This window comes from Egretta garzetta, unplaced genomic scaffold (assembly GCF_000687185.1).
Source record: "Egretta garzetta isolate BGI_Z169 unplaced genomic scaffold, ASM68718v1 scaffold153, whole genome shotgun sequence".
NCBI lineage: Eukaryota > Metazoa > Chordata > Aves > Pelecaniformes > Ardeidae > Egretta > Egretta garzetta.
Window position 1 is genome coordinate 436695 of NW_009259114.1, and position 12340 is coordinate 449034.

Consider the following 12340-nt stretch of genomic DNA (forward strand, 5'->3'; position numbering starts at 1 on the left):
CACATCATTTCTTAATTCTCATTTGGGGTCTTTAGCTCTATAAGTAACGACCCCCCAGAGCAGGAGTGCAAATCCAGCTCTCCTGGCTGACCGTCAGGTTTTGGAGACACGGCCTCCACCACCGGCTAAATATTTTGAGATTTGTGGAACAAGTTCAAGGGCAGAGACACTGCTGGTATAACCAACAGTGGTTAAGGGTATAAATGGCACACTAAATGAGGTATCAGAGGGAAAGTCAGCGGCGGGAGTCTGCGTTTGCTAAACTGCTTGTCTCCCAGCACTGTCAGTGTGCTGAAGTGGTGCCCTTCGGACCAGGCATCGCCAGGAGGCAGGAGACCTCCCCCCCGTGCACTGGGGCTGCCTCACACAAGGCAGTGGCCTGACCACGGTGGGGCTATGGCCAAGGCATTACCCTCCAGCCCTCCAAACCCCCACCAGAACACCTGCACTATAGCTAGGACTGTTGTTTTCTTGATCTGCTTTCTTTTTCCAGGACAAGGAATCCATTCATTCCCCATGGGAAGGGGATCTTTTTTTTTTTTTTTGTAGACTTAGCATCCCCGGTCTGCTCAACACTCAGACCAGCGCCTCTCCCTTCAGGACTGAGGAGCTGCCTGCTTTTGTGAAGATTGCTCCTGCCAGAACAGCGAGCCCATTCTGGAGGCAGAGGTACATAAAGCAGCAAGTCAGTGAATCCCAGGCATATTTACTATCTCTTAACACCAGGGCAGGATGTCTGAAAGCAGGGTGGTAAATAGGATCACAGCTCAGGAAAATGCAGACCTTCAGCCAGTTGCCAGACACGGGCATCAACCTACGGAGCAAACAAATATTTACCTCTACAGTAATTACTTCCATGTCACAGTTATACATAAACCAGCAACTGTGGGTAGGGGATGCTTCCCCTAGAGAAAGTTTGGAAGTTCCCAAAGAGGAACTCTGGACTGTTTTGAGCACATAATAGATATTCTTGCCTTCCAAATGGTTATGTTAAGCCTCTGTAAGGGTTTATTTTGTTAAAGTGTGAGAGAGAATGATTTAATTCCATATACCTGATGTTCCTGAGACATTTAACCTAGTGTTTTCAAATGGTTGCAAGCTTGTGGACAGTGCTATTTAGGACCAAGCTTTACCAGTGGCTTAGATCACAGCCTAAACCAATGACAAATCATTGGCAGCATGCAGATGTGTTTCAAACATGCACTAAAAATATTTTCCTTTACTTCTTGACTGAAAAAAACCCAAACACTTCCTGCCTGTATTTACCTGATGATGCCAGCTCTCAGCCTGCCCCATCCAGCAGCTGGTTTCTGCCATGAGGACCCGGAGGCCCTCAGTCGCTGTTCCTCTGTATCTTCTTCCAGGCACGTGGTGAGATACAATTGTGCACAAAAGTTCACTCCTGGCTATGCAATTAGTCACTGCTGGCCTTGACACAGATTATTCCCTGCATCATAAAATTTAATATCAAGGAAAGATTAATTAAATTTTGTGGGAGTATGATTCAGGTAGCTCATTAGGGACTTGTTTGCTTCTTTTTATTTAAATTTTCATTAGATCACATCAAGTTACATTACAGGCTGCAGCCACTTTCCCCTCCTTGCATTCTGCAGGCCAACTTAGATGCTTCCAGGTTTGTAGACAATGCAAGGTAGTTAGCCCAAGTAACACTCGCTCCCTCCAGGAGTGACTGTTTCCATAGCATACCTCCTGCAAAGGAAACCAGAAGCCCTTTGAGCTCCGAGGAGGAGGGCTGGGCTGTGAAATTCCACTTGGAGGCACATATTCACTTTCCAGAGTCAGTACAACACGCATCCCTCTGAAGTGAGAAATCCCACCTCTCCCATTGTGGGAGGTGGTGAAGAATTGCATATACCACAATTTAAATGCTTTAGAAGCCACAAACTGTGGGGACACATTTTCACACAGCTGCATGCAGTCACCGGCACTTGGGCTCTGTGCAATACCACAGTGTCTTTCAGGCTGAGAAAAAATGAGGACCTGGTGCTTATGGCTGTGCCTCCTCCTCGGCCACCTGATGGGGACACCCATCACTGTGCCCAAGGATGTCCCTTGAGCGTCCCACTCCTTGGGCTGCTCCGGCACGCACACATGTGCTGCCGAGCAGTGACCTGAGCCACTATAACTTACTGGGCTGAGAAATAACTGAGGAAAAATTTAATGGAAAGAAATACTTCCTTTTTAGCCCAAGTACAGCTCATCTGGTTCATGCCAGAGTGCTTCTGGACATGTCCAGTCAAACAGAAAATCTCCTCAGTCAAAACACGGCAGAAATACAACTGTTCAGTCATCAGTGTGACAGACCCACTACGTTGCTCTTACAAACGTGATTGAATGTCTCGCAGGCCTTCAGGCTTTTCCCACAACTTGAGGTCTCGATGGCAATGCATTTTCCATCCGATGGCTCAGACGATGGGCCGCAGCCTCAGACACGGCCTTTTGCACAAACAGCTCTCCACCTTGCAAGTGCAGAGCAAACCAGGGCAGGAGAAAGCCTGGCTAAAAGAAATAAGCAGTTTTATTTAGTTTTTGTTTCCTTTGTGAAGCCCATCAGCTGCATATCCTGTTCTTCGATCACCTCTCTGTGCCAGAAGAGCCAGAGCTGAACTTTCCTGGATCACAGGGGAGCCTCTCCTCATGCTGCTGCTCCTCATCAAGCTCATCTGAACCCATGCTGCAGTCCCCCAGGGTCTAATCACACATTTTCTATCCTAGTTTCCTCACTTTCCTTGAATGCTAATCTCCCAGTTTCTCCCACGGCTTCTGTTTTGGACACAGTGACCTACCATGGAGGTGTATGACTCCTTCCCTCTTCGGGTGCTTCATGTGTCTTCCCATGCACTCAGGCCAGCCTCTTCGAGCTGGTCCCAGCAGTTCTTGTCACAGCCAACTGGACAACTCCAAAGACGTGTTTTGAGTCCCAGCTCCACCTGGAAGGTTTCAACTGAGCAGGCCTGGCTGTGGGGCAAGTGTTGGGAAGAACAATCAGAATGAGTGCTTTGGTTAAGCAGGAATTACCATCAACTTGCATTTTGGTGGATGAAATAACTGAGCAGACAGTTTTCAGTATGAGAAATCCATCAGTCTGCCTGGTGATATGCAGGACACATAGGCGAATGAGAGCAAGAAACATTATTTAGAAAGGGAGAAAAAAGGAGTCCGTCATGCCAGAGAACAATGGAGGAATGCATTTCCAGGACAGGGTGTTAACGGGGAGCTGCTATGAAAAATGATTAAAAGCTGGTAGAAAACACAGGCTGTGCAAAACTGATGTTATCAGATTCAATTTCATTTACTCATTCAAGGTACTGAATCAGAGTTATTATAGCGACCAGCCAATGGTCTCAATGGTCTCACCCTGCCTGTGTGTTTATTATCAGGTTTTTCAGATTAAGGCAAGAATAGTGAGCAGCTGATGTTAAAATACAAGGTTATGAGCACATTTTTCATCATTTATAAAAACTGTATTTGCCAAGCTTCAAGTTGCCAAATTGCAAGGGAAGGAAATGAGAGTGTGTAAACCCATTTGAAGCTGCACTTTATTCCAAAAGTAATCATGTCAGGAAATACAAGGATTTTAAGACATCTACGACATGGTACACTCAACAGATCATCCATGCTGGGGAAAGCAGATTTTCAGTTTTTCAGCCTGACACAGAAGTCAATGGAGTCAACAGCATCCTCAGTACCTGCCCCTGCAATACACGCACTTTAGCTTTTTTCTTACACTGCACACACAAGCTGAACATAAAATCTGGCAAGGCCTTTAATACCCACCACTCACAGCCAACCTTGGAACTGTCTGAACTGAAAATTTTTGCTCCCTATGCAACCTGTCCTATTTTATTTTTTTCCCCAGGATCTGAATTCAGTGTTAGACGAAAGAAAGTAGTTCATTGTTTGCAGCTTAACTGATGTATTTCTGCACCGGCACCTGCGTAGACAGTTTCTCTCACAGGTATGAAAGGACATAACATCAAGGGTGGTTGAATAGAAACTGATCCCTCCGACGCTCCACCGCAACTAGGACAAACCTGATGTCAACAAGGTGACCAGATGTGAGAACATGCGTCCCCTCGCACAAGGCTGGAATTTAGTGTCACATCACCTGCGGACAAACCCCGAGCTGGTCCTGCCGCCCCTGTGTACCAGGTCCTCATTTGTTGTTGGAGGTTTAACATAGAAGAAATAGGTATTTGAAGACAGGTGCCCACATTTTCAAATCGTTTAAAGGGCTATAGCATACCTGAAGACAAGGTTGCCAGAGTCCACTGCACCTGTACAGCTCCTAAAATCTTATGATGCTGTCTCTGTCAGGATCTCAGTGCATACTCCCAGGTAAGGTATCACAGGAGGAAGGGCACTGGGGAAAATGAAAAAAAAAAAAGGAACTGAAAAAAAAATTGTTGTTATTTATTCTAAAAACTTGGTTCTTCAAAAGAAAAACACTTAATTTCGCTGAGAGCTAAACTTCTTGCTAAGAAATTTGCCACATGTGTCTTTTTCTTCCCCTCTATACATCTGAGGACAGGGGCGTGCCATGTGCTGAAAAAAACATACTCAGGCTTCATCATATTTTACTTAAAATTATCTTCCACAGAGCTGGAAACATTGAAGACAATTTCCAAAATTAGTTAGGCTGCACTAAACTAGCTTCATTAATGTAATAAAACTTCAGACTGGAGACTTTATTCTATCTGTAGCAATCAGAATGTAAGAAAATACAAGAATTCAAATAATTCATCCAAGTATTTGGGGGCATTATATCAATTTTAGGGAGTGTAACACACCAGCACATCAGGGAACAGAAACCTGGCTCACTCACACTCAGGAGATCCATCAGAATCAGATGGCGACACCAGTGAATTAGATGGCACTACACCTCCCCATTTTCAGACCCTACATTAATATTGCTGTGGTATAACGTGCTCTGCAGTGTCTCTTATTCAAAATATAGCATTTTATTCAGCTGTTGGAAGCATTTATCAGTGTCAGGAGGGCTTTCTTCTGCTAGCTGTATGGGCCGAATACTGACTGTTTTCCTTACTTATTGAGAAATTTGAGCAGGGCACTTCCAGCTCAGGTCCCACACCAGCAGCAGCCACCACCGTGTGGCTGTTCCATCCCATCCCCAACACTGTCACACAGTCTCTGTAGTAGGATACAAGTTTCAGTAGCAAATACAACTTCTTATGGTTTCCGTACTCCCAAATCAGAGTTTCTGCTCTGGATCTTTTTTTCTTTGAAACAGCCATTTGATACTTTACTTCCCACCAGTGGATGGAGAGCTTGTGTCAACCTACGGCCCATTCCCCCTGCTCCTCCTTCCCACCTGCCAGTTCAACAAAGGGCTCAATGAAAAGACACACTGGGGTTTCCTGGCACAGGCTGTGCAGGGAAGGCAATTCAAAGACACCACAATATTAAAATAGGACTGTCGCCATCTTATGTCCACAAAGAGATCTTTATTGGTGGACCATTAAAATGCAGGCTCTTAATGAAGATGTAACTCCGGCACACAGAACGTTTTTGGAATATGAATCAACTCTTCTGATTAAACCTCCAAAACCATTCTTACAGTTCTTTTCTTTTTATAACCTATCATCTCATTAAAAAAATATTTGGGTCTCTCTTGTTATAGTTAGATCAAATTCTCTCATTAAGTCCTCTTTTACAGTCATTTTTCTCATGCTGAAGCTCTTAAGGGGAAACAAAGCTGTTTCCTCCAAAGGGCTTTTCAGTTGTGCCCCTTGTAAGGAGGGCAGAGCAGTAACATTTGGGACAGCTGCTCTGCACTGAACACAACCAACCAGCCAGCAAAACAACTGAAAAATTAAGCCAAAAAAGAAACCCATGTTTATGGGGCCCTGAGGACAGTTCAGTGAGGTTACAGGGGTCTAATGCACAGCAAATGTCACAAGCATGGGCCACTGAAAATGGAAAATCTTTAAACAGAAATAATCTAGCAACATAACTTACACAAGAAAATGAAAATTCTGTGTAAGATCAGAATAAACACTACAATAAAAGTCAAAAAGACTAGCGTTCTGCATGTGCTGCTGTTAGTTTCATGTCTGCAGCTTTAAAGATGGTACTTCCCCTGTGTGCTCACACTGCAAGCATGTCTCGTCAGTATGAAGGGCAATGTGGTGTCAGTTCTGTCAATGACTTGCAGTTTGTCTTGCAGGTAGTTGTGGAATGAGACCAATTTGGAGATTTATCTTCATTGTTATATTTCATCCTAAATGTTGGTGGCTCCAGAGATGTACTCTGCTTTGTTACACCTCTCTGTATGTTAGGCTTCTGCTGACAAATGGCCAGATATGGTGAAGTTACACCAATAGCCTTCAAGGTAGGAGATAAATGAGTAATTGAGAATTTTAAACTATTTTATTGCTGCAAAACCAACTGGCCTCTGGCAAGACTGGGCGCTTCTTACTTTAGTGTCTGCTCCATATGAAAAAGCAGCAACAGACATTAACCACAGCAAAGACCTTGCTTACAAACTGAAGAGGAGCTGGAGGGAAACCAAAGAGGTGAAGCTACTCACAAGGTCCCATGACATGGTAAAGCCAGGGCCAGCATTAGAACCCAGTCTTTGAGACTCCCAATCCAGCAATCTGTTTTGCTCCCAAAGAAAATAAAGCAGGACTTTCATAAAATCCAACTGTCAGGGAAAGAAAAGATTTTATATCTTCATCCAGGACATATTAACAGCATCTAGACTGTCCAGCTATCCCTGGCACCTGGTGCTACCAACTTCTGTTCGACACCCAAAGGCAATGTTCCCCTGGCCTTACCAACCACTGAGCCATCTGTACCCCTGAAAATCATTCATATGATTGCTGCTAAAATCAGCAAATAAGTGTTTGTGTTGCAGCTAAAATCAGCAAATGAGGGTCCTCTTACATTAGGGAGGATTTGAGAAGCTGTTTCTTTAAAATATGCACACAATTACACATGTGTGTGCACACAGAACTAGTCACTAAAATATCAGCAGCCATGTCTCAGTGACAGTCACATTTCTAGACCACTCAAGCCCTGAAATGCCTGGTCCAAGAATCCATAGAATCATAGAATCGCTTTGGTTGGAAAAGACCTTTAAGATCATCAAGTCCAACCACTACCCTAACCCTGCCATCCCACAACTAAACCGTGTCCCTAAGCACCTAGTCTGCCCGTCTTTTAAATATCTCCGGGGACGGGGACTCGACCACTTCCCTGGGCAGCCCATTCCAATGCTTGACAACCTTTTGTTGAAGAAATTTTTACTAATGTCCAACGTAAACCTGCCCTGGTGCAACTTGAGGCCATTTCCCCTCGTCCTATTGCCCACTACCTGGGAGAAGAGACCGACCCCCACCTCACTACACCCTCCTTTCAGGAGGGATCAGCTTTTCCCAGTGTTACACCAGTATGACGAAGCCAGTGGGAACGCTGGAGGATCAAAGTGTTCCCAGGTTGTAACTGGTCTTTGTGCACATCAGCACAAAGATGCTGTGCACGGGATGCCAAGCCAGAGTTACGCTGCGCACTCACTGGGGCAACAGACTGCAGTTCACTCTGAGTTAATTCATATTTAATGGGTTGCCTGTGTGTAAATAACTACTATCCAAAATCATGGGATTTTGATGTTACAGCATTGAGGCAGATATGGTAGAGCATTCCAGTCAGACAGACAGCAAGAAGGTACACGTATTGCGCTGTGGATAACCTCACATCCTACTTTCCCTCTCAGCCTCAGGAAGAAATATTTCCACAGAACTGCGCAGAACCAGATGGGGAATAAACTGATGTGAGCAATAAGCTGGCATCTCTGGTTCGTGTGCCCTCCAATCTCCCCACCCACCGCTCTGAGAAATATGTAAAAATACCATGATCAGTTAGGGCTGGCTTCACCGGTAACTCAATTTCTCCCTATAAGATCAGTTCTGCTGCCTGTGTACAGCTCCCCAAAGAAGTAAACTTGTGATTTTTTTTTTTTTTTTAGGCTGCAGTGTAAAAGAATTGAAGATGTGCCATTTTCTCAGGGCATCAATATTTAATAACTTTCCTGATAACCTAAACTGTGGGTTTCTCATTCTCTGACTTCAAAGCGTTTAGTGGTCTAACCCAGTAAATCACATTACATAATCAAACTTTTTTTTTATGCTGAACATTAACTCAGAAGGCCCTCAGCACATGGAATGCAATACCATGACACGTATGTATTCAGGCCATAGAAGTTCAGACCCTGGAATGGGCTGCCCAGGGAGATGGTCGAGTCCCCATCCCTGGAGGTATTTAAAAGTAGGGTAGATGAGGTGCTTAGGTACATGGTTTAGTGGTGGGATGGCAGCATTAGGTTAAGGGTTGGACTCAATGATCTTAAAGGTCTTTTCCAACCTAGATGATTCTATGATTTTATGATAAGTATCTCAGTCTATCCAGCATCCCTTAAACACACAGCCCCTAGCCCTAGCCCTGGTCTGTAGCTGACTTGTCAGTTCTTTGCTCTTCTAAGCTGGATTGATTTGAAGGAGATCTAAAATGACCTATCAGACTCAAACATTAAGGAAATAATGTTAGTGTTTAGACATGCCAGAACATAAATATACACAAGGAGAAATAATTTAAGCTATCCAAATGTTCTGAGTGCAAAAATAACATCTGAAAAAAAAGGTTATGTATGTCATTGTGCTCTGAATACTGAAATCATCTTCTCATTGCAGAGTGGTACTGCAGAAATAAATGAAAATTTTTTTTTATAGAGACAGAAATAGAAAAGAACACGGAGATTACAATACTTTTACTAACACATGGAAATGTGCTGACCATGCAGGTCTGGTTCAAGGTGCAGCTCACACTTCCATGACATTCTAGCAGGGACAGAAATGGAGAAAACTGTTAGGAGTAGATAGAGAGAATGGAAAATAAGAGGGAAGGTGATAATATCTGAGCTCTTTTTTTCAGAGAAGAGATATGTGAAAGCAAACAGAAGTACAAATATAGTTAAGGTCACATTGGGTGCTCCCATTTGCTAAGATAACAGCACATCTATGGAAAGGAACAGCAGTGGATTTAAAGCTGAGCAAAACAAGACTTGGTTATCTTCCAGAAATCATTCCAGCATTTCTATTTAGGGTAAAATTCTAAATGGCGTAACAATATGAGGTCTGATTTTTCATTAAAGAGTTTAATAAATTCCTTTCTTAGTTGGTTAAGACTGACTGTGAGCTCTTCTTGCAGGTGAGAGGTATGGTCAAAGAGATTTACAGCATTTTTTGCAGGATGCTTAGAGTGTTCTAGTCCCATTTGAAAGTTTCTTCCATAGCAAAACCCCTCAGTATCATCCTCACCCCTATTTTTAAACCTAAGATCTTCACACACATCTACGTATAAAATAAAAAGGGTAACAGGAATTAACATGCACTGCAGTTTTCAAAGCCCATATTAAGAAACACTCACTGTGGCTAAATCAGTGCAACAGCAGTTTTGTTCTCGGAGGAAAATCAAAGTTATTCTAGTCATCCTCATTCCTTCCACTTTTATCCTCTCCAAGGTACACAAATGGTTCTTCTTTTATAACTGCAGTAAAGGGACCGGGAGGCATTTCAGCTATCAGGAGGATTGCACAATTTGCTGTATTTTTCTTGCTGGGAAAGAGGAGGGTAAAATCAGCATCATGGTACTGCGATACCACTGCAGAAGCTTTTTCTTAATTTGGCAAACCTCTCAACTGATAAAACTATGCTGTCTTGGAAACTGGGAGTAAAACCCGTCCAAAGTCTTTGTTTTCCCTTGAGCATAGAGAAATGCCTCCTATGGTTCCTATGTGTTTTGCTTCTCCCTGTACAGGACAGAGGGAGAGAGCTGCTCGTAACCAAGACTCTGATATGCCAAACATCATCAGTCCCCAAAGTAATCAGTGGAACTACACAATTCTATAACGAGAGGGTCTTAGACTTTCAAACCTGATTAATATTGTACCTCTTCTCTCTAGAGTCTGTGCTCAGATTTTCTGTTCTTTGAATGTTCCATAGCTCTTTAGATGTGGAGTGAAATGTTAGCAGCCTGGCTGCCAGTACACTGCACTCGCAGTCTTTGAAAAGGCCCAGTGATCTCACTCGACGTGCCACATCTAACTAGCAGGCTGAGGACCACTCTAAAAAGAAGAGAAAGAAAACACCAGACCTTGTGCTTTTGCAGCACAAAGGGGATTTTAAGGACTATTGCTATTAAATTGCACCTAGAACTGAATGGAGACCACAGGAAAATGTCTTTGACCTTGCAGTAACCTTGTGTAAACAATGTTAATTGTGATTATCATCTTCTGTATTACCGCCCTTGTTGCCTACTGCAATGGTAAGAAAATTCAGTGAATTAAAAGCATTATTACCATAGTTAAGGAACAATCATTGCATACGTTATAAGCATAGATTATTTTTAATAAGTAAAATTTGAGCATACTGATTTGAACAGAATGCAGTCAACCTCTGTAATGATAATTTTCTGTAAGCTAACTAGTGGCAAATAAATAAATAGTCAATAAATTACCCCCACGGAAAGCTTTTGGGGGAATTTCTAGTAAGAAAATATGGAAATCAATGCAGAGACCTTCAGCGTGTGGAACTTGCTTTCTGCAGTGGAAAGAAGGACCCAGTTACAAGCTGTGCTTTACGTGGGGAGGTGCCTGCTGATGACCGCCAAGTGGGCGAGGAACAGCAGCAATGGCAGAGGATCACACTAGAGCTCTGATGCAATTTCTGGGTGACACGGTTTGGATTTTGTACTGCAACAAATCTGCAAGGAGGATCTAATGCTGTTTGTAAGCTGTTGGAGGAAGCGGAGGCAAGTGGCCAGTGCAATCAAAGGGAAAAACTCACCCTGGCAGGTGGATGGTGCTGCTGTATAGAGACGAGCAGGCTTCAGCACTTGGCCTTAAAACAGGTGGTTTTGCGTCCAAAAGACAGGAAGACACTTGTGTTCATACCAGGTGAATTGCTCAGTTTGTTATGAATGCTGCTGGCAGTGATCTGCACAATATGTCAGACCTAAACAGCTTCTGTTTCCCAGTTACCACTTAAATTTTATTTTTTCTTAGTAAGAAAAGTCTTAGAGGACTGATAGTTGCCATAAACACATCAGCAAAGACTCAAAAGAATGATCTGGGAGAACATTACTATCTTTGAACCAGATCCCAAGGGAATCAAAGCCGAAGCTGAGATGACTCAGATGCAGAGAGAGTAACCAGCTACATGGGTGGGTAGAGCTGTGAGGGGCTGCCTGGATACAAACACCCGCCCAGCTCCTCAGCTGGGAGACAGAAGTCGAAATGGTGTTTCCAGATCAGAATCACACAAGCTGTTTCCTCCATCACCCATTTCCTATAGAGACTCCTGGTTCTTTCACATGACCAAAGGACCTGAATTGGCCTTTGGTGGTCATCACTGCAGGTGAACCAACACCATTCAGATCACCAGGCATCATGGTGCAGAACCGATTAGCCTGCCCGTTGCATGAAGATAAACACTCAAGATCAGATAAAGATTCAATAACCTGGGCACGCTTCATTTTACTTCACAAAATGGGGATGTTTAGATAAAAATAGAGTGGGGTCCCTTTAAAATGGCTTTCTAGCAGAGGATAATAAACCCAGTCTTTACTCATTAAAAATCTCATTAAGGACAGAATTCCAGTTTTATCTTTCTCATATTATCTGTGCAGTCATGTTTATCTTGGGAACAAATAAATGGGACTGTTCTGCTGTGGGACAACTGTGAGCAACCTTTCACCTCCTGTCTGTTATTTTTATATTCAACACGAAGTGCAATTACCAAAACGATGCTGTGGACTTACGCAATGACTGCCATCCTGCTGCCTCCAAGAACATTATTCTAGTTGCCAAGGGTTTGCTTATGCCCATTTTATGGAATAAAGGAAGGCTTTCATTAGTTGATGAGCCATCCTGGAAAATGGGGTCCTACAGAACCACCTAAGAGCACTGTGTGAACCTTGCTCTCTTAGCTCCCCTGGCCAGGCAAATGGTCAAATCCTAGAAAGGATTTTGATTCCTTTGCTAAAACCTCTTTTTTGATTTAAATCTTGATTAACCAGAATATTAAACGAGCTTGCTGATATCAAAGTCATAGAAGATGTGTCACACCTCTGCCATTTTTCTCATCCCCTGGTTTGCGGTCACCCGTCCTTACCTGGTTGACCTCTGAGAGCGCAGCCACGCCAGGAGCACGCCACAGCCCCAGCTCTCCAGCTCTTCTCAGTGATGGCATCGTTCTGGGCAGGACAATCCTCCTCCCTGGGCTGGATGCTGCCTCCACTA